At 40.5% G+C, this 19,686-nt stretch overlaps 1 protein-coding gene and 1 long non-coding RNA gene across 2 annotated transcripts in view; both read right to left on the bottom strand.

The window, feature by feature from the left end:
- LOC138172796 (PDZ domain-containing protein 2-like) overlaps positions 1–8,791 on the bottom strand; it is a 494,585-nt gene extending 485,794 nt beyond the window's left edge. The window contains exon 1 of the mRNA XM_069102680.1: positions 8,775–8,791. The gene's annotated coding sequence lies outside the window, so the exon portion shown is untranslated. The remainder of the gene's footprint in view (positions 1–8,774) is intronic.
- The window catches only part of LOC138172841 (uncharacterized), a 578,919-nt gene that overhangs the window by 538,842 nt on the left and 20,391 nt on the right, over positions 1–19,686 (bottom strand). The gene's annotated exons all lie outside the window — the stretch shown is intronic.

The following is a 19,686-nucleotide window of genomic DNA, read 5'->3' as shown; positions in this document are numbered from 1 at the left end:
GTGTTAAGTGTCGGAGGCCGCATTTGAACTCAGGTCCTCCAGGGCCGGTGCTCTACTCACTGCGCCATCTAGCCACCCCTAGATATAATTTTTTTAAAAAGACAGTCTTTGGGGGCAGCTTGGTGGCGCAGTGAATAGAGCACCAGCCCAGGAGTCAGGAGGACCTGAGTTCAAATCTGGCCTCAGACACTTAGCACAAAAACTAGCCATGTGACCTTGGGCAAGTCACTTAACCCCAATTGCCCTACCCTACTCCCTCAAAAAAAAAAGACAGTCTTTGCCCTCCAGGAACTTACAATCTAATGGGAGGAGGGGGAGATGAAGAAGGCAGGAAAGCCAGAGTGGGGGGCATGAATCAAAGGAGTACCTGGCATGAGAGGATAACCTTCTGTGGAGTTGAAACCAGGCAGAAACGCAAGTGAAGAGTTAGAGTGAACTGAAAAGTACAGTTTCTGCCCTCTAGAAAGGAAGGCATTTGGAGGAGTTTGTTACTCCACCCTCTGGCCGTCCATTCAGAGGAGGCTCAAGGAGGTGGTAGCAGTCAAGGTATGGGGATAAGATTAGAAGTCATGAGCTTAACCTGGGGGGCATCTTGTTCCAGCAGCAGAGTGGTCCTCTACCATGTCTCCAACAGCTACCACAGTTAGGAACATCCATCAGTCAAGACTCTGTACATGACACCGTGGGAGGCCACAGAGTCAGAATGACACATTCTTTTACCTCTAAGACTTTAGGGCACAAGGTGGGAATTTTCATCCCTCTAAGGATTCTGGGTCTTTCATTTTCAAATACAATGCTACCAATAACTGAAGACCACTTTGTCAGTATATATACTGCATCAACAGACCAGCCTGGGCTTCCCTCATCTGCTTGCTAACAGCCAGCATAGCCCTCCTTAAAAGCGGAGGTCTCACAAGAATATTAGTGTGCTGGCTGTGGTGACACAGATCCCCAGTACTGAGAGCCTGAGGCTATTAGAGCTCTTGAATTTGCTAGTTATAAGTTACAGCAAATTATTCAAAACGGGAGTCCACGCTAAATTCAGCATTCTTGTGGGGAGCCCCCAGGAGAAGGGAAGGAGTTAGAGCAGGCTGAAGCAGCAGTTAATTATGGGGACTGAGCCACAGGTAGCCACTGGTTCTTTCCAGCCTGTCTTTAAAAACAAATAAATAAGTAAATGATTTCCCTTCCAACATTTCCCCTTAGAGAATGAAGTTATCCTCTGTTTAAACTCTTTTGAGCAGGGATCATGGTTGACATCACACATACTGTCCAAAGGTGTCTTTCTCTGAAACCACAAGCCCAAAGAAAGTGCAGCAGAGGCCTGAGCCTTTCTGCCAGAAGAATTTTGAATACAGAGAATCTTGGTGTCCCTGGGTTAGGATGTGCCCAACAGTCACTCAGTTTGTCAAAGGACCCCAGAACTCCCTATGAAGTTCTGCATTATTAGAATTAGCAACAATTACTCATTTATACAAAACTTAATAGTGGCAAAACACTTTACATACATATTACTCGGTATCATCAAAACCAGTTAAAATGGTATTGTTTGGGACAAACAATTCCTGCTTGTCAATCTTGCCAGATTCTACCAAAAAGGATACGTTACATATTACCATATACCTATAAGGTATAATAACTTGCATTTAAATAGTGCTTTGCAGTTTTTAGAGTGCTTTCAGCCCTATGAGATAGGCAGTGCAAATCTCATTAATCCGATTTTACCAGATAAGGAAACTGAGGCTCAGAGAGGCTATGACATGTTTAATAAGTGTCAAAGGCAAGGATCAAAACCAGACCTTTGGGCTCTGCTTTTTATAAAGCGCTTAGCATAGCATATGGCACAGAGTAGGCATTTAATAAATGCTTGTTCCTTTCCCTTCCCTTTCCTTCCCTTCTGCATGTCTTGACCCACACTATAACCATGCCTGGGGAGATACACAGCATCTGCAGATAAATCTAGAAATGTATTTCCTGGTAGCATGTTCCAGAATTAAAGGACATTTGAGAATTCAACTCCCAGCTCTAGGCCCCCACACACAAAGCAAAACCCTCAAAGTTCTCAACTTTGCTATTCTGACAAAACTTGAAATAATTACCCAAGGGAAGTACCCAAACTCTGCTGAACAAGTCACTTTGTCCTGTCGTGTCCTCCCCACTGCCTCCGTATTGAAAACTGGGCAGTAACCTAATTCCATCCAGCAGGGTGAGCATTAAATAAGTCTTGCTTTGTCTTCATTCAGGAGAAATAAAAAGCTGGGCACTGGATTGTAATCCATACTTTGGGAGCTAGGTCTCATCAACATGCAGAAGATAAAAGAAGGAAGCAAGGGGTCACTCAAATGCCCCCATGGGCTCCTATGTGGATCAGTACAGTTCACCTAGCTGCTTTCCTGAAGAGAGAGTGGGAGAGAACCTGAGGCATTCGTCTGGGTAGAGAAAGGGCTTCTCAGGTCCCCTTTCCTACCCACTGGGGGCTTCACTACAAACAACAGGCTTATTAAGATGAATGAATCAGCTCCTCCACACCAAATACTGTGACCAATTCTAGTTGACAAATGGTCTAAATATTCTTAAATCATTAAAAATGGAAAGAAAATGGAATAATATATTTACCTTGGTTGAGGAGTGGAGAATAAGCTTTAACTAATGAACAAATGGAAGAAAGTATTAGAGATACCTGCCAGAAAGTTGATAGACTGTGGGAATTTGCTTTGCTTCACTATGCATAATTGTTAAAAGGGTTTTGTTTTTGTTTTCCAGTAGAGGGTCGGAGGCAAGAGAAAAGAAATAGTTATTAATTGAATTAAATTTAAATATTTTTAAAATATGTTGAAGATAAGAATAGATTAATTCCGCTATATAAAAAATAAAGATGTGAGACAAAACTCTCCCACTGTAGAACAAAAAAAAAAAGAGACTGAAGTAAAGGTATCTAATAAAGTTGGATATATAGACTCCATAAGGAGCTGATATAAATTTTAAGTACTGCTCTTGTAGACAAGTGATTAAAGAATAGAGTATGAACTCACATTTTTCAAAAGAGGAAAACTGAAAATCTCTTGAAAAATACATCAAACTCTCTAATAATCCAAGAGATAAAAAAAAAAAAACAAATGCAAGGTAAAGTAACACCTTACTCCTCACAGACTGAACAAAATAGCTTAAAATTACAGTTCAGCGTTGACAGAGAGCCATGGGGGAACAGGTCCCATGTAGCGTTGTTGGTACAACTGTCAAAGTTTTTAGAAGACAGTGTGGTAATATGCTATAGGCTTTACAAAAGTGATCATACTTTTTTATTCAGTGATGCTAGAATACTATCCTAAAGATGGAATGAAGCAGCAAGAAAGAACTAGATGGATGTATAGTGTGACCAGGAGAGCTAGGCCAAGCGGATGAAATTAAAGGATGTTGGGAACTTTGATTATATCCCTTGCTAGGTGGGAATATTCTCATTAGGCACTTCATCTGGGACTTTGATCTCACATGTAAGCAATATTCAAAGCTGCTTCATTTGTGATTCCTAAATCTGAAGGGAAATTTTGTGTCCAATAGCTAAGGAATCAATCCTTATTCCATTAAAAATGACAAATATGAAGAATACAAAAAAATATGGAAAGACTGATACAAAACAGTTTAAATTGCAAGATTAGAACATATATATGAATGAAGCCTTTATAAAAATAAGAGCAACAAACTTTTACTGATATACAGGCAGAGGAGAGATCAGAAGGGTCAGAAAAAATGAGTAATTTTTTATTGTTACACTTTCTCATTATAAAATATAAATAGTGGGGGCAGCTAGGTGGCACAGTGAATAGAGCACCAGCCCTGGAGTCAGGAGGACCAGAGTTCAAATCTGACCTCAGACACTTTACACTTACTAGTCATGTGACTTTGGACAAGTCACTTAACCCCGATTGGAGGGCAAAAAGAAAAAAAATATATAAAAAATTCAGATTATGTAATTATATTAGGAATATTATTCTTTACTTCATGTTTCTGGATGCAAATTTATGATTATTTATTTATTTATTTTTAAAGCAATCGGGGTGAAGTAACTTGCTCAAGGTTACACAGCCAGTTATTTCTGGGTGTGGTGCTGAGTATCTGAGCCCGGATTTGATCCAGGTCATCCCGACACTGGAGCCGGTGCTCTTACTTGCTGAGCCACCTGGCTGCCCCTATGATTATTTATTTTTAAAAGGCTGCATAGTGTATAGAATATCAGGCTTAGGAGTTGGGAAGACCTGAGTTCAAATCTTGATTCAGACACTTACCAGTTATGAGATCTTGGACAAATCCCTTAACCTCTCTCAAACTCAGTTTCCTCATCAGTATAATGGAGACAGTTATGGCACCTACCTCACAAAAGTACTGTGAGGATTAAATCAAATGAGATGATCTATTTAAAGCTCTTTGCAAACCTATAAGTGCTATTATTGTTGTTGCTGCTTTTTTTTTTTAAAGAAAAAAAAAACCTGAATGATTCATTTTAACACACAGGCACAATCAACAAGTCTAACACTGCAATGCCTTTGCATGCCTGGAGAATCTCAAAACAGGAAGGGCTATTGCTGGGTCAGTTAGTACATCTGAAACTATTCCAATCATTCTAGTCACATGAGAGACAGCCAGAATATCTAATCTGTTTATAGTCCCCTTATTCCCACCTCAAAGTTCTTGCCCAGACTACTGTGCTCAGCTAGAATGTTTCTCAGTCTTCTGGGCTACTCTATGTCTCCCACCTAATTCAAATCCTGACCCAGTATCTCTCTACTGCAAGGAGCATTCCCTGGCTAACTTTACCTGTTATGATAAGTGCACGTCTGTGCATGACTCCCAAGAGCATAGATCAATCAATCATTCAACAAGCTTATGAAATACTATGTTTGAGCTCATTCATTCATTTCGTGTGTTTCTGTTGTCTCTCCTGCTAAATTATTAGTTACTTAGGGTCAGAATCATGTCTTCTCTTTCTTTTGCATCCGCTGCAGGGCCTAGGACAAAGCTCTGCCCAGCTTGGCACCAAGTAGATGCTTGCTGAATGTTGAACAATGTTGAAAGATATTCAGGGAAGATGGTTCCTCAACATCACTCAGTAACTATGGAAAAACCACTTAGCGTATCAAGATGGAAAGCCTTGTTATGTTGTCTTTAAATGTGCCTTTTAAAATTATGTTTTGATATCATTTATTTTCTCAGCTTTTATAACTTCAAGGCTGTATCGAAAGCCAGGCTATAAAAATTGCAGGGAAGCTAGAGTGCTCCTAACATGTGTGGAAGGAAAAAAGAAGCTTATACAAATTGTCAATAAATCCCAGGTCTCTTAAAAAAAAGTCAAAAGAACTATATAAAAATGCTCTAAATGACAAATAATAAGAGAAATGCAAATTAAAACAATTTTAAGGTTTTACCTCATACCAATTAAATTAGTAAAGATGATAAAAGATAACAAAGGTCAATGTTAGAAGAATGATGAGGAAACAAGCACACTAAGTAATACAGAATTGTCAGAGCCATCATTTGGTCCAATAATTTGGAATTATGCAACTGAGTCACTATATATTATTATTGTATAGTAACTATCTACTCTTGGTTATATATATACCCAAGGAGGCCAGCGACAAAAACAATATATATACACACCTATGTGTACGTGTTGTGTGTGTGTATCTATGCCTATATAGATATAGATATTCACAGGAACATAGATTTAGATCTGGAAAGGTCTTCAAGGTCATTTGGTCCAAACCCTTCCCCCCCAATTAACAGATGAGGAAAGTAAAGCCTGTAGAAGTCATGTGACTTCCCCCAGCCACATAGTTAATAAGTAGCTGAGCTGAGATTTGGACCCAAATCCTCTGGCTCCAAATTGAGCACATTTACCACTTGCTGCCCCATGCGGTCTAACAGCACTCTGCGGCCCTCAGCAATTGTGGCATATGAATGGAAATAATAAATGTACTGAATTCAGAAACACGTGGGAAGGCCTGTGAACTGACACAGAATGAAAGAACCAAGAGAACAATGCATAATGATGACGATAGTGTAAATGAAAACATCAGTAAAATGTTGTTAAAGACAAATGCTCCTAAGAGGTCAGCAACAAGGGAAAGGGACACACGTGCACAAAAATATTTATAGCAGTATTTTTTGTTGTAGCAAAGAACTGAAAACAAAGTGAGTGTCCACCAGCTGGGGAATGGCTCAACAAATTGTGGTATGTGAATATAGTGGAATATTATTTCATGATAAGAAATGACAACACTATGGGGTGGCCAGGTGGCGCAGTGAGTAAGAGGGCTGGCCCTGGCGTCGGAAGACCCGGGATCAGTTCCGGCCTCAGATACTTGGCACCCACACAAAATAACTGGCCATGTAACCTTGAGCAAGTTACTTAACCCCAATTGCTTTAAAAAAAAAAAAAGAAAGAAAGAAATGACCACACTGAAGGATTCAGAGAAACTTAGTCGTGTGAACTGATGCAAGGTGAAAAGAGCTGAACCAGGAAAATAATTTACAATATTGTAAAAAGAAATCAACTTTACAAGACTTCAGAATTCTGATCAATTGCAGTGGTAATCATGACTCCAAAAGACTGATAATGAAGCATGCCTTCTTTTTGTGGTTGTTCAGTTATTTGCAGTTGTGTCTGACTCATTTGGGGTTTTCTTGGCAGAGATACTACAGTGGTTTGCCATTTCCTTCTCCAGCTCATTTGACAGATGAGGAACTGAGGCAAACAGGGTTAAACTGACTTGCCCAGGGTCACACAACTAATAAGTGTTGGAGAATGGATTTGAACTCAGGAAGAGGAGTCTTCCTGGCTTCATGCCCAGCACTGTACCCACTGAGCCACCTAGCTGCCTCTTGGCAAAAAATGCTGGTCTAGAGGTGCAGAATGACATGTGACCAACTTGTGAACTTGGTTTCCTTGGCCATGCTTTCTTGTTACAAGGTGGGGGAAGGAGGCCAACTTAGTGAATCGTGATTAAATAAGATAAATAGATTAAAAAAAAGAAAGAAAAGAACATGAAGAAAACATTTTCAAATAGAAGAAAAAAAGAAGAAAACAATGAGATGAGACTGTTACTTTGTTTCTGCCTTGTTAAATTAGTATTCTCTTTCCCAAAAAGGTACTTAACTGAAGTTCACAAAGTCAGACACAATCCTTTGTTTGTTTTTCTTTGTGTCCTGTGTTGTTCGTATGTATATGTGTATGTATAATATAGATCATATATACATATCTAAAAGAACAGGAGGTAAAAGACAGTAATAAAATATGATTTTGAGACCAAAATTTTTTAATAAGTCAGGTAGAAAAATGACTTTTTGCTTGCAAAAAATTATCATATACATGCAGTTGACATGGACATTGCATGAAAAGGGTCTCTCTGCTTCTGCCAGGGGATGGAAAGATTTTCTAGATAAGAGCCAAGGGAACTGGAAAGAATAAGATAATTCCTTTCACAAATCACCCCCATTTAAGCAGGATAAACAGATTTGTTATGGCTAGAATGAAAGAAATTGTAGACAGATGAGAAGAGCTACCAGTAAGGGCTTTCAAAAATCAAGATACTCTGAAGTATAGAATATCACTCAGGAGAGTTTTCCTCTAAGTCAAAAGATAAGTCAATCAAGATGAGCTGATCTGCAGGAAAACTAGCAGTAAACAGTGATAGAAAAGAACCTTATAAAGTATTTTTCTACCTCTAATCTGTACTTCCTTAAACTTTCTAAATTATAGATTTTTAGTTACAATCCAAATGTAAGTTTTTTATATTTTCATTTATTTTTTTTAAGCAATTGGGGTTAAGTAACTTGCTCAAGGTTACATGGCCAGTTATTTTCCTGTGGGTGTCGAGTATCTGAAGCGGGAACGGATCCCTTCTCCCGACGCTGGGGCCAGCGCTCTTACTCACTGCACCACCTGACCGCCCCTAAAGTTTGTTTTTAACTATTTCAAAAGAATTAAGTTATACAAAAAGTATTATTGAATGCAAAAGCATGCTAACTTAGATCTCTCAGTTAACCAAACCTATGGAAAGTCTAGCTGTTTGAACCACACAGCCAACACCAAGGTACCATAATCCACCCAGTGTCATTTGACCTCAACTCTATGTCAAGTACTTTAAAGAAAATTCAGTCTTGTTAAATATAACCTTTACAAACCCAAAGCCAAACTTGCTGACTACAAACAGCACAATAACCCATTCTAATATTTAACAGTTCTCCCAGTCAGCTTAGTTTTTCTTTCTATAACCCAAATCTGTCATTTCTATAGCTTAAGTCAATTTCCTGCTCCTATTCTGTCCTTGTGAGAAATGCTGGAATGCTGCTTATCATTCCCCTTCTAAGAAGCTACCTTCATTTAGCTGACCTTACAGGTCTTATTTTTAACCTTATATTCATTTTTGTAGCTCTTAGGGACATGGTAGACTACAGTGTAGAAAAAAAAAATTACATCCACTTCCTGACAGGCACACAAATTGTATTTTCTGGAATTGGTAAAGAAATCCAAATTATGTTATGTCAACACATCTTGTTGGAGAAAAAACCTTGCACAGCTTTTCCTTGTGTATTTCACTGGGAGTTTTTTTGGTTTGTTTTTTGCTTTGAAGGAACTGTGTTGGAAAAGGGGAAAGGGGAGAAGGAGGAAAATGAAAAGGGAAAAGAAGGAAAGGAGGGAAGAAACAGAAGGAAAGGAAGAAAGGGGAGGAAGGTTAATTTCTACACCCAGCAGGCCAACAGAAAACATTATGGCATACCTGCCCTGAGATATCCAGTTCTCTGCAATCACTCACCAGCTTCTAAGAGTGTCAAGAAGATATGCAGGGAATGGTGTCCAAGATGGTTTGTGATAGGACTAGTGGTTATAAAATAAGCATAAGGCATCTGGAAAAAAGGAAAAGATAAGAAGTTTGGAGCTGAGATCATTCAAGATTCCAGGGAGGATTGTCTGAAAAGTCAAACCCCTCCTGCGCTGGTCAACAATCAGAAGAAATGGGGTCACTGCCTAATGAAGCTTTAAGATGGGCAATAAATAAATAATAAATGCAAAAGGAAGACTCACAGAGCTTACAGCCTGGGGACTTCAAGGTCACCAAGTTACGTATAAGACCTGCTTCATACAAAGGGGCCAGGTGATTTTGCAGATGATTTCCAAGTCAGCTGCTGAATAATAATGATGTAATAACTAACATTTTTTGTGGCATTTACGATATACAAGGTACTGTACTAAGAACTTTATAATTATTATCTCACTTGATCCTTACAACCTTGGAAGGTAGGTGCTATTATTATTCCCATTTTACAGATGAGGAAACTGAGGCAAACAGGGCTTATGTCACTTGCTCAGGATCCCACAGTTAGTAAATGTCTGAGGCTGGATTTGAACTTGGGTCTTCCTAACTTCAGATCTTGAACTCTATCTGTTGCACCGGCTGGGGTGAGAGACAACTGAGAGTTTTTAATGGGATGCTGAGGGCTGGGGCTTGGGGGTGGGGGAGGAGACATGGCTTTCCCTGTGACTACAGTGACCAGTAACATTTCCTCTTTATTCTTGTTCTTATCATATTCTGATGAAGAATAGGGGCTCTGGTTTTCAGCAAAGATGCTAAGAAGGGGAATGAGCCAGCACCCTCTCCTGAGCCACCAAGGCATGTCACATGCAATGAGGGAAAGAAAAGCAGGTGCCATTTTCCTCCCAAATAATGTCTTCATGATAAGAAGTGCTTAATGGTCCCATAATGAACATGTCATCCATTTGAGAATCAAAACCACTTTATAAGTATTGTCATCATCCTTGACAAGTAGTAAACCTGAGAGCAAGATGCCCTCTCTAATAGTATGGCTAGGCTGACCTGGGAACCAGAAGAGAGGAGAAGAGAAGGAATGGGGGAGGGAGGGAATGGGAAGAAGAGGGGTAGGGGGAGGATCGGGGAGGGGAAGAACAAGAAAAAGGGGATTAGGAGGGAGAAGAGGAGAGGCAGGGGCAGGAAGAGATGGAGGGGAAAGAAGGAAGAGGAAGAAAAGGAAGAGGAGGAAGAAGAGACAGAGAGGTAAGAAGAAGAGGAGGAAGGAAGAGAAAGAAGAGGGGAAAGAAGAGGAGGAAGGAGGGGAAGAGAAAGAGGAGGAGGATGAGAATGGAGAACAGGAGAAGGAGGGGGTGAAAGAGGAGAAGGGAAAAGAAGGGTGTAGCGGCAACCACACTGGCATACCCAGGATCGCTGCTAGCATAGGATCTTAGATTTGCTTTACTAGGAAAGATAGCTGTTCAAGGGATCAACAATCTTTTTAATTACATTCATTAGTTCAGTCAGCACACTGAATTTCAGAGAAAATTGAAACAAAGAAAATAGAGCAAATACAAGCAGAGAAATAAAGACCAACAGACAGGGCTTCTAACTGTCTGAGAAATTAGCACATATCAACAGACAGATCCAACTGTCTGACCCAGGCAATACATTTCTAACTATGGGGGGAGAGTGTCCTTAACAGTTACCCAGAGTCTCATCTGGTCAAATCAGGAGAACACTCTTCCAATGAGTGAGCGCCAAAGCAAAATGCTAACCTTAGAGTATAATATCCTTTTTTAGAGCCAGAGGACATCACAACCCTCCTGACTCATTGCCTAATTAGAAATTGACAAAAGGTGTGAAAGCCTTCCTACAAACAAGTCTCCCCTAAGCAAGCTTCCCTTAATGGGCTCCACATGAGGCCTATTCATGGGTGGAGGAAGATCTTAAATCCCACTAACATTACAGAGGGAAAAGAGGAGAAATAGGAAAAGAAGGAACAGGAGAGGAAAGGATGAAAAAGGAAGGAGAACAAAGGAGAAGGATCCAGAATTATCGAATACCAGACTAGCCTCAACAGGGCACCATCCTCTGAAAAGCCCCATGCACCACGCCATGGGCTGCACATTGAAACAGCACAAAGTATAAGATATGAGGTATCATGGGTACATCTCTAGAAACCTCAGAGATGGTAAGGTGAGGTGGGGGCAGGGGGAAGATTGTCAGGTTGAGCAAACCAACCTCTCCTCTTGCCACAGGAGGCATTTCCAAATACAGCAGGGTCTGGCACCCTGTCAAAGATTTCAAGGGCAAGTCAGCATCATTTCCAGGGAGTAGCAAGTAGTTAAACTCACTTGTCCAGGCGAGGCAGTTGGCAGGCTCAGACCGTGGACCCACAGAAGCTTCCCTGAGTGGGTGCACAAACTTACTGAAGGAGGTGCTGCCTAAATAGGTAGGGGGCAGAAAGCCTTGGGGGGGGATAGAAGGTCCTGGGGGGGGGGGGGGGCCAGGTCCAAATGCTGTAGTTGTCCCAGTGCAGTCTAACCTAAATCCCTCTCCTGCAACTCAAATCCATTTCTTCCTCTCCTTCTGTGCTTGCAGGAAATGAAGAACAGCTGCGCATAAGGAAATACAAGGAGGTTTGATTCTTAGTAAATTAGAAGCTTGGGGGGTTTTAAGTGGTGTCCAAACAAAGTTCATAGATCATCTACAAAGCTCAAGTGCTTCCTCTCCTTAGCAGATGGTCCTAGATCTTTTCTTTGGCTTGACTATGATTTTGATTTCCCTTAACCTCTCTATGTTGCAATGTCTGAGAAGCAAATGTTTGCCGATCTTTTAAACACCTGCTCCATCTCCATTTCTACCTCCCTAGGTCTAAGACAATTCTGGCTTGAGGTTAGAGAACTCCAGCTCAGATCAGCACGTAGCCTGTTTCAAGGGGAAGGCAATCAAAACTCTTCTTTCCTAATTGTCACCATTTCTTTCCCTTTCCCTCTCCCAACAGCTGGAATAGCAAAATCCAGATGTTTTCCCTCCTCTAATGCGACTCTCCATCAAATATAGTCAATAAAATTACACTCAAGCTCTTACAATCTTTCCCACTGTGAATAAATCATCATTTGGAAGGTGTTTCCCACTACCTTACATAGACATACTACAGGATCTCAAAGCACTTTGTCTTAAAACATTCTTAGGTCCTTGGTCCCTGTGTAAAATGAGTAAATTGAGTAAAAATAGACCCAATATTGGTAGTTACAGTATCATAAGTTTTGAGCTAGAAGTTATCATAGGAGCTACAGGCAAGAAAAGTTATTCAGGGTCACCCAGGTAAAAGCAGAATTTGAACCCAGGTCCTCTGACTCCAAAACTGGCGTTATTTTTTCATTGAACTTCACTGCCTACCAAGAAGCAACAACCACAGAAAGAATAACTGCAAAAGAATTGACCCATCACTGATGGGTATTTAGTTTGGGGCAGCTAAATAGCCCATCTGAGCATGAGACTTGCCATTGAACATACAATGTACCAGGGAAAAGCCAGAAACAGCAACACAGAGCCTCAGTGAGTCACGACAGCCAGGCCCACATACCCCCCACCCCAAAGACTGAGGAAAGACTTCAGGATCCTGTTCAATGCTTGTCTCCAAAGACAAAGGTGCAGCTTCCTGATAACTTGCCTCAAGCAAACCTCAGTTTTCAAGAAGGCATTTCCTTAAACATAAACTAGCTTGCACATATTAAAAAATATTTTTGTTTCTAAATATCTCTAACCATGGATACTTCAGTCAGCTCAGAGAGAAAAGCCCCAGAAAGATATTTTAATGGGAAGAGAAGACCTATTAATCTCAAATTTCTACTATCAAATGCACTGCTTCTCTCTTCTCCTCTTCCCCCTTCTATTCTCTCTCCCTCTCTCACTTTCTCTCTTCTAGCTTTCTCTCTTTCCCTTTCTTTTCCTTCTCCCTCCTCTCTCTTTCTCTTTCTCTCTCTCTCTCTGTCTCTCTCTCTCTCTCTTTCTCTCTCTCTCTCTCTCTCTCTCTTTCTCGCTCTCCCCACTATCCTAGAACCATCAGAATCCTCCCATGGCCAGAAAACCTGTCCTTCACTAACAGATCAATTCCCAATACATGATGCTACCAGGTGGAGGCTTTATCAATGTGGGGAGATCCCACTGCTCACCCACAATATAAGTTTAAAAAAAAAATGCAATTTACCTCTGAAGCCAAGAAGCACATGGCCATTGCCCTTGTCCCAGCTTGGCCTAATGAACTCCTACTAAAGTCAAAAAGAGTTCCCAACACAAAGGGACCAATCCTGGGCACAGGCCAGCGTATGACCCTCAAGAGGGAAACAAATTGTCTATCACTCTTTCCAGCTACCCAGCTTTTCATGGGCATGGCCAGAATACACAGTATGTTCCCAGCACTTTGAGATTTCAGAGAACCCAGCAATCACTCATCAGCTCATCCGCCCAACATCCTGCACAGTTGGATGCTCCTGGACCACTTTCAATTCTGGTCGAAATGTTGTTTTTTTTTTCCCAAGCAAAGTGCTTTGCTATAGTAAACAGGCTTTCTTTTTTCCTGTGGGACTGTTTTAGGCCATAGGGATGAGGTAAAAGACTTCAGCTGTCTCAAGCTAGTGAGGCAGAAAGCAGTGGCTACTACATAAGCCAAGTACACTTCTCCTTTCGTGATAGATAGTGATGGAAAGGTCCTAGAGATGTTACTTTGCACCCAAGACTACTCAGCCCGTCTGGTAGAGTCGAGTCTGACACAAGCCTTGGGCCCTGTGTCTCACAAAACTGGTCTGAGAGGCAATACCCTCTTGCTCCCCTCAATCTAGAAGATATATATTCTTTGCTAAGTTCCATATCGTAATTCGTTCCATACCCCTCCCCCATATTGCCCTTCTATTTACTGACTAAAATCCTATAGGTCCCTCCGGGGCCTATTCAAGCACCATCTCCTCTTCAGAATGTTACCTGAAATCTTCCCCTAATTACTTCAGTCCACAGTGATGGTTCTGTCCTCTGAACTTCTTTGACAATGATCATCTGTCTACACATGCCCAGTGCATGGTAGATGCCAGATTATCACTTGCCAGTGAGAGGCAACACAACATAGTATATAGAGTAATAGACCTAATGTCAGGAGATACTTCAGTTCAAGTTCCCATTCTAATGCTTAACAGCACTGTGACCCTGGATAAGTCACTCACCCTTTGAGACTCAGTTTTCTCATGTGAAAAAGAATAGTAATTATACCGCCTAGCTCGGAGAGTCAGCATCAAGAAAGCAATTTGTAAAGTTTAAAGCCCTATAGAAATGTGAATTACTGAAACTAATATTAAAAATAAGGAAACTGAGCATTATTAGCACAACTCTGATTGCCCGGGATTATGGAACCTGTTAGTGAATTATCATCTGATGCCACTGGTCCAGATACAGTTGGGGCCATGTCTCCCAAACTCCTTCCCATCCTGCCTCATACATTCAGAATCCACCCAGTCCAACCTCCCCATCTTACAGATGAGAAAACTGACTCACAGGGAGGTTAAACAACTTGCCCAAAATCATTCAGATACTAACCATTAGAGATGGAATTTGAACCCAGGTCCTCTGACTTCAGAGCTCCAGTTTTCTTTTCGTTGCCTTCATACAGGACCCTATGACAACAGAATGTGCTAGGTGGGAAATCTGGGGGAAACCTGGGTCCTGCTGTTGCTTATGACCCACCTATATCCCCTCCAGGAGTTCAATGAATATGATAATATAGCTGCAAAAGAAATACATGTACACATGCAAATTTTCATTCTGTAATGTTTTTAAGGCTTGATGGAAGGAACTGAAATAATTGCTTTGCAAGCAGTTTGAGGATTGGGCATGAATTTTATTTGATCTTTTCTCAGCCTTCATCATGGATAATTAAGAACTGAATTTGCTTATATTACTATGGCTCATGCTTTCTTTGTGGTACATTATGATCAATGATTTTATAAGTTTTAAACTGAAAACTCCCAAGGAACAAAGATGACTTCAGCAGTTGTGTGAAATGAGCACTGAATTTGGAATAAAAAGGGGCCTGGTTCAAATCCTGACTCTCTTACTTAATATGTATGTGATTATGGACAAGTCACAGCCTTCTTCAGCCTCAGTTTCCTTATCTGCAAAATTAACTCAAAAAGAAAAGGGGCCTTTAAATCATACATAAGGATCCTTGTGGATGCACATTGACTTAGAAAACCACATATTGACATTATCTATGTTCCACTGTATTTTTAATTAATTTGCTAAATATATCCCAATTACATTTTAATCTGGTTCCCATGTACCAGCCACAACGCCACAGCCAGTCTAAGGGCTTCATGTTTGATACCTGTGGTCTATATGATGTTATGCAGGAAGGCTTACTAAATACTTGTTCATTGGTCTCCAAATTTCCTTCCAACTTTGGATTCTCTGTCTATAGAGAGAGTGTCTCACTTTGTATCTCTAAATATGTAACCAGTATCTTTGTATCTCTAAATATCACCAGTAACATGGTGATGCTTTAAAAATACTTTTAGAGCCGTGTAACCTTGGGCAAGTTACTTAACCCCAACTGCCCTCCAAAAGGCAAAAAAAAAAAAAAAATACTTTTAGATTGAGAGGTTTATTATTAACTTTATTTTTTTTTCCTTTTGGGGATTTTTTAAATATCCCAAACATTTTATAATATCCTCCCTTTCCCCTGTACCCCCAGTTCCCTATAGAACCTTCCCTGAATTTTAAAAAAGAAAAAGCTAAACGCCATCTGACGACATTCATGAATTCCTCATAGAATTCTTCCCTAGCATCTCATGCACTTAATGGTGGCAATGACTTTAATGGCAATGATGGCAAAGTGTCTTTAAGCTCAGTGACCGTGAAAATCAAACAAAGCAAATCCACGGGCGCTAGTATTTGGGCTAGTGGAGTATAGGCAGACATTTTCTAACTGACGGACAAAATATTCACAGCAGTGCTTTTATGGTGGCTAAGAACTGGAAACAATGGAAGATTCAATTGATTGGGAGATTGTTAAATAAACTATTATGGAATATTACTAAACCATAGGAAATCACCAGAATGAAAGCTTCAGGGAAACATAAGAAGACTTTGAAAGTTTTTCTTTTTTATTAGGAACTTGACAACCATCAACAAGCATGAATATTTCTAAATACAAAGAACTTAAAAAGAGAACTAGATGGAAATACTTACACAAACTAATCCGGAGTGAAATGAGCAGAACTGAGGGGGAGGGGCACAAAACCAGGAAGAACAATAAACAAACTGAACGCTCTGTAATTATAATGACCAAATCTGTTCTCTGGAGAGAAAAGAAAAAATCCATCTCCTCCCTTTCACTGGAGAGGTTGAGGAGACAGGGAGGGTGGAATTCGGGATATGCCGTCCAACCATCCATATGTCAATTGCTTTTATTGATTTGTCTTGGTTTTGCTTTCTTTTTTTGTTTTATCTTTGTTAATGGGGAGGCTCCCTGGGTTGAGAAGGAGAAGAAGGGAATATTCAGAAAGAATGTGGTGTAAAAACAAAAGGCATCCATACAACTAAGGGAAAAAGACAACAGGGCTCCATTCAAGGAGAGAACATAGAGAAATAGCCCATAGGAGAGCTTCTTTCTGCCTTCTCAGGAAATCCGGGTTCTGCTCCCAGCTCTGCCACGGAGAACCTCAGTTGTGTGAACCTCTCTGGACCTGAGTTCCTTCAAGTGTAAAGTGAAAAGTCTGGGCTATGCAATCTCTAATCCTTCCAATTCTAACAATCTAGGACTCTATGAGAAAATAACAGGTATTCTAGCCATGGATCAAGTGGGGGGAAGGGGGTGGTAAAGGTTTTATACAATTTGTGAACAGTGTGGAATGCTGGGGAGATCTTTCTTGAAGAATGAAAGCTCCTCAAGAGCATGGGAACATCCTTGCCTTTGAATCCCCAGTGCCTGTTACAGAGCCACTCATGAAGTAGATGCTTCATGAATACTGGTGGACCTGAATGGAATCAAATTAGGTTGGAAGTCAAGATTCCCTAGCTCTTGTTCTAACACAGTCCTAACTAGCTGACCCTGAAACTTAGTTCCAGCTTCAGTTTCCTCATCCATCAAATTAACAGGTACCATGGCAGAACCAATAACTATATGAATGTTATGGCATACTATTGTTCTGTAACAAATGAGAAAAGAGATAGTTTCAGAGAAACCTGGAAAGACTTATGTGGTTTGATGCAGAGGGAAGTGAGCAGAACCAGAACAATTTATACCACAGCATAAACCCTGTAAAATTTTTGTACAATTTTGAAAGACTTCTGATAATGCAATGAACGATCAATTCCAGAGGACTGATCGTGAAGAATGCTACCTACCTCCTGACAGAAAGGTAATGGTGCAGAATGAGACACACATTCTTAGACATGGACAATACAGGAATTTGACCGAAATTGACACTCTTCCCCCCCCTTCCAAATCAATTACTTAAATGAATGAGTTGAGACTTTGTGATCTTTATGACCTCTTCTGGCTCTAAGTCTGTGATCTTATCATGGTCTTTCCAGCCTTGATGTTCAGTGATTCTGTGATCTGGCACAACTCTGAAGTGACTATCTGATCCAGATCCCTGCTTTCAAGATAAACATTAAGTCAGTCAAGACAGATGGCTTGTTTATGCTATTTGATTTTGTTTTGTTTTATTTTTAAGGCAAACAATCAGGGATGTATTTTTTACCCTTTTGCTCCTTTTACTTCAGTTACTCATGGGTCTCATTGAAAAAAAAAAAGTGCCTCTGGGAATTCCTGGAGCATTTAGCCCAGATTTCAATTTGCTTGCTTCCTCCAGTGTGAATGTTTACACTCAAAAGGGACTGAACTTTTAAAAGCTCATCTGCTTCCAACATACATTCTTCTCCTAGGTCATTGTTGTCTATTTGTGACATTTGGAACAGCAGCAGACCAAGACTTTCAAGCCCAAATTGTTCTTGTCATGCAAATGGGTCCCATAGTAATAAAATAAAAAGAAAGGGTCAAGAGGATTTATGAGCAGAAGAAGGGTTTTTAATGAGACAGTTCAGGAGTTTTCCTGGAAATGGTCAAAATTGCTCTAAAATATTAAAAGATAAAAAAATATTAAATAGGGCAAATGCTTTCTCCCCAAAGTCAGGCTACTTTTACAAACTTGCTCTATTACATTTCCCAGGAGGTAGACAGCATCATGACTCAGTCAAATCACTAGAAAGTCATTTTTAGATCCCATCCAGTTTCTGAATGGTCCACTCCAAACTGTAGGGAGTGAGCAAGATGTGTTGCTATAGCAAATCCCTCTTGGTTAAGAAACAAAACAACAACCACAAACACAATAATAATGCATTTTACATATGGCCTTGAGCAGACAGTGAAAAAGTATGATTCTACCCATTTTTCTAGATGAGAAAACTGAAGCTCAGAGACAGAGTAACTTTGCTGTGGTCACACAACTTTTAAGTGTAGTGAGACGGGATTCAAACCCAGGGCTGGTGACTCTAAGTCAGGTGCTCTTTATACTGTGCCCCCTACTGTTACTACAAAATAATCTTTTTATTATAAAAATAAATCAACCATGGTTTACTAAGCACTCATATATGCCAGGCTTAGTAATTGTACTAAACAAGGAAGAGACAAAAACAAAATGAAATCGTTCCTAACCTACATGCTAATGGGGAGACAACATGAGCATATAAGTATACACATGATGTACACAAAAATCTACATAAGGTGGTTTGGGAAGGAATGAACCAGTGTCTGGGGAGATCAGGAAGGCTTCTTGTAGAGGGTGGTACTTGGGCTGAATCTTAAGGGAAACCAGGGATTACAAGAGGTAGAGGTGAGGAGGAAATACATTGCAGACATTGGGGACGGCCAGTATAAAGGCAGAGGGATGGGGCGTCACTCCAACAAGGAGTCAACAGCAAGGAAGCCGACAAGGGGTTAGTGGTTATACTTGCATAGCCTCACTTACTAAAATAACATGAATGGAAAAAGTTAACCAGCCAGGAAAGTTTGCTTTCCCTATAGAATTTCTTCCTCTTTTCAAAGCCAGGCCTGGCAACTTTCCAAAGTGGGAGGACAAGTTACCAACTCCAGTTCTCCTGGGCTGTTTCAGTGAAGATGGTGATGACCCAGGTGATAAGGAGAATAGGGGGGACTAGGCCCCAGTTCTCACCAAGGAGGGGGAGTAGCAGGAAGAAACTCTCCTAAGTGATAAGAAAAAAAGCAGCCCTTTAAAATCAGATCCGGGGCCATCTTGGGGACGAAGGTTGGTGACCCATGTGACAGAATGGATAGGGGGCAGTATTTGGGGTCAAGTTCAAGTTTGAGTCTCAGCTCAACTCTCATACTTACCAGCTGTCTGACCCCAGGCAAGTCATTCAACCTCTGCTTCCTCATTTGTAAGATGAAGATAATAACAGAATCTACCTCATACAGTTGTTGTGTGAATGCAATAAAATCATTTATGACAAGCATTTTTGTCAACCTTAAAGCACTTTAAAAAGGGGCTAAGTGGCTCAGTGGATAGAGTGCTGGACCTGGAGTCAGGATGACTCATCTCCCTGAGTTAAAATCTGGCCTCAGACACTCACTAGCTGTATGACCCTAGACAAGTTACTTAACCCTGTTTGCCTCAGTTTCCTCATCTGTAAAATGAGCTGGAAAAGGAAATGGCAAATGGCAAACCTCTCCAGTATCCTTGCCAAGAAAACCTCAAACAGGGTCATGAAGAATTGGACATGACTGAAACGACTGAACAACAATTATATAGATGTGAGTTTATCCTTACATACAATCATATTCTTAGGTTTAGGACTTTGGGGCAGAGGA

This window comes from Petaurus breviceps, unplaced genomic scaffold (assembly GCF_028583685.1).
Source record: "Petaurus breviceps papuanus isolate PSGF00001 unplaced genomic scaffold, PetGlider_PUasm1.0 129, whole genome shotgun sequence".
Classification (NCBI taxonomy): domain Eukaryota; kingdom Metazoa; phylum Chordata; class Mammalia; order Diprotodontia; family Petauridae; genus Petaurus; species Petaurus breviceps.
The sequence above is the reverse complement of the archived record's forward strand: the minus strand, read 5'-3'. Positions and strand labels throughout refer to the sequence as shown.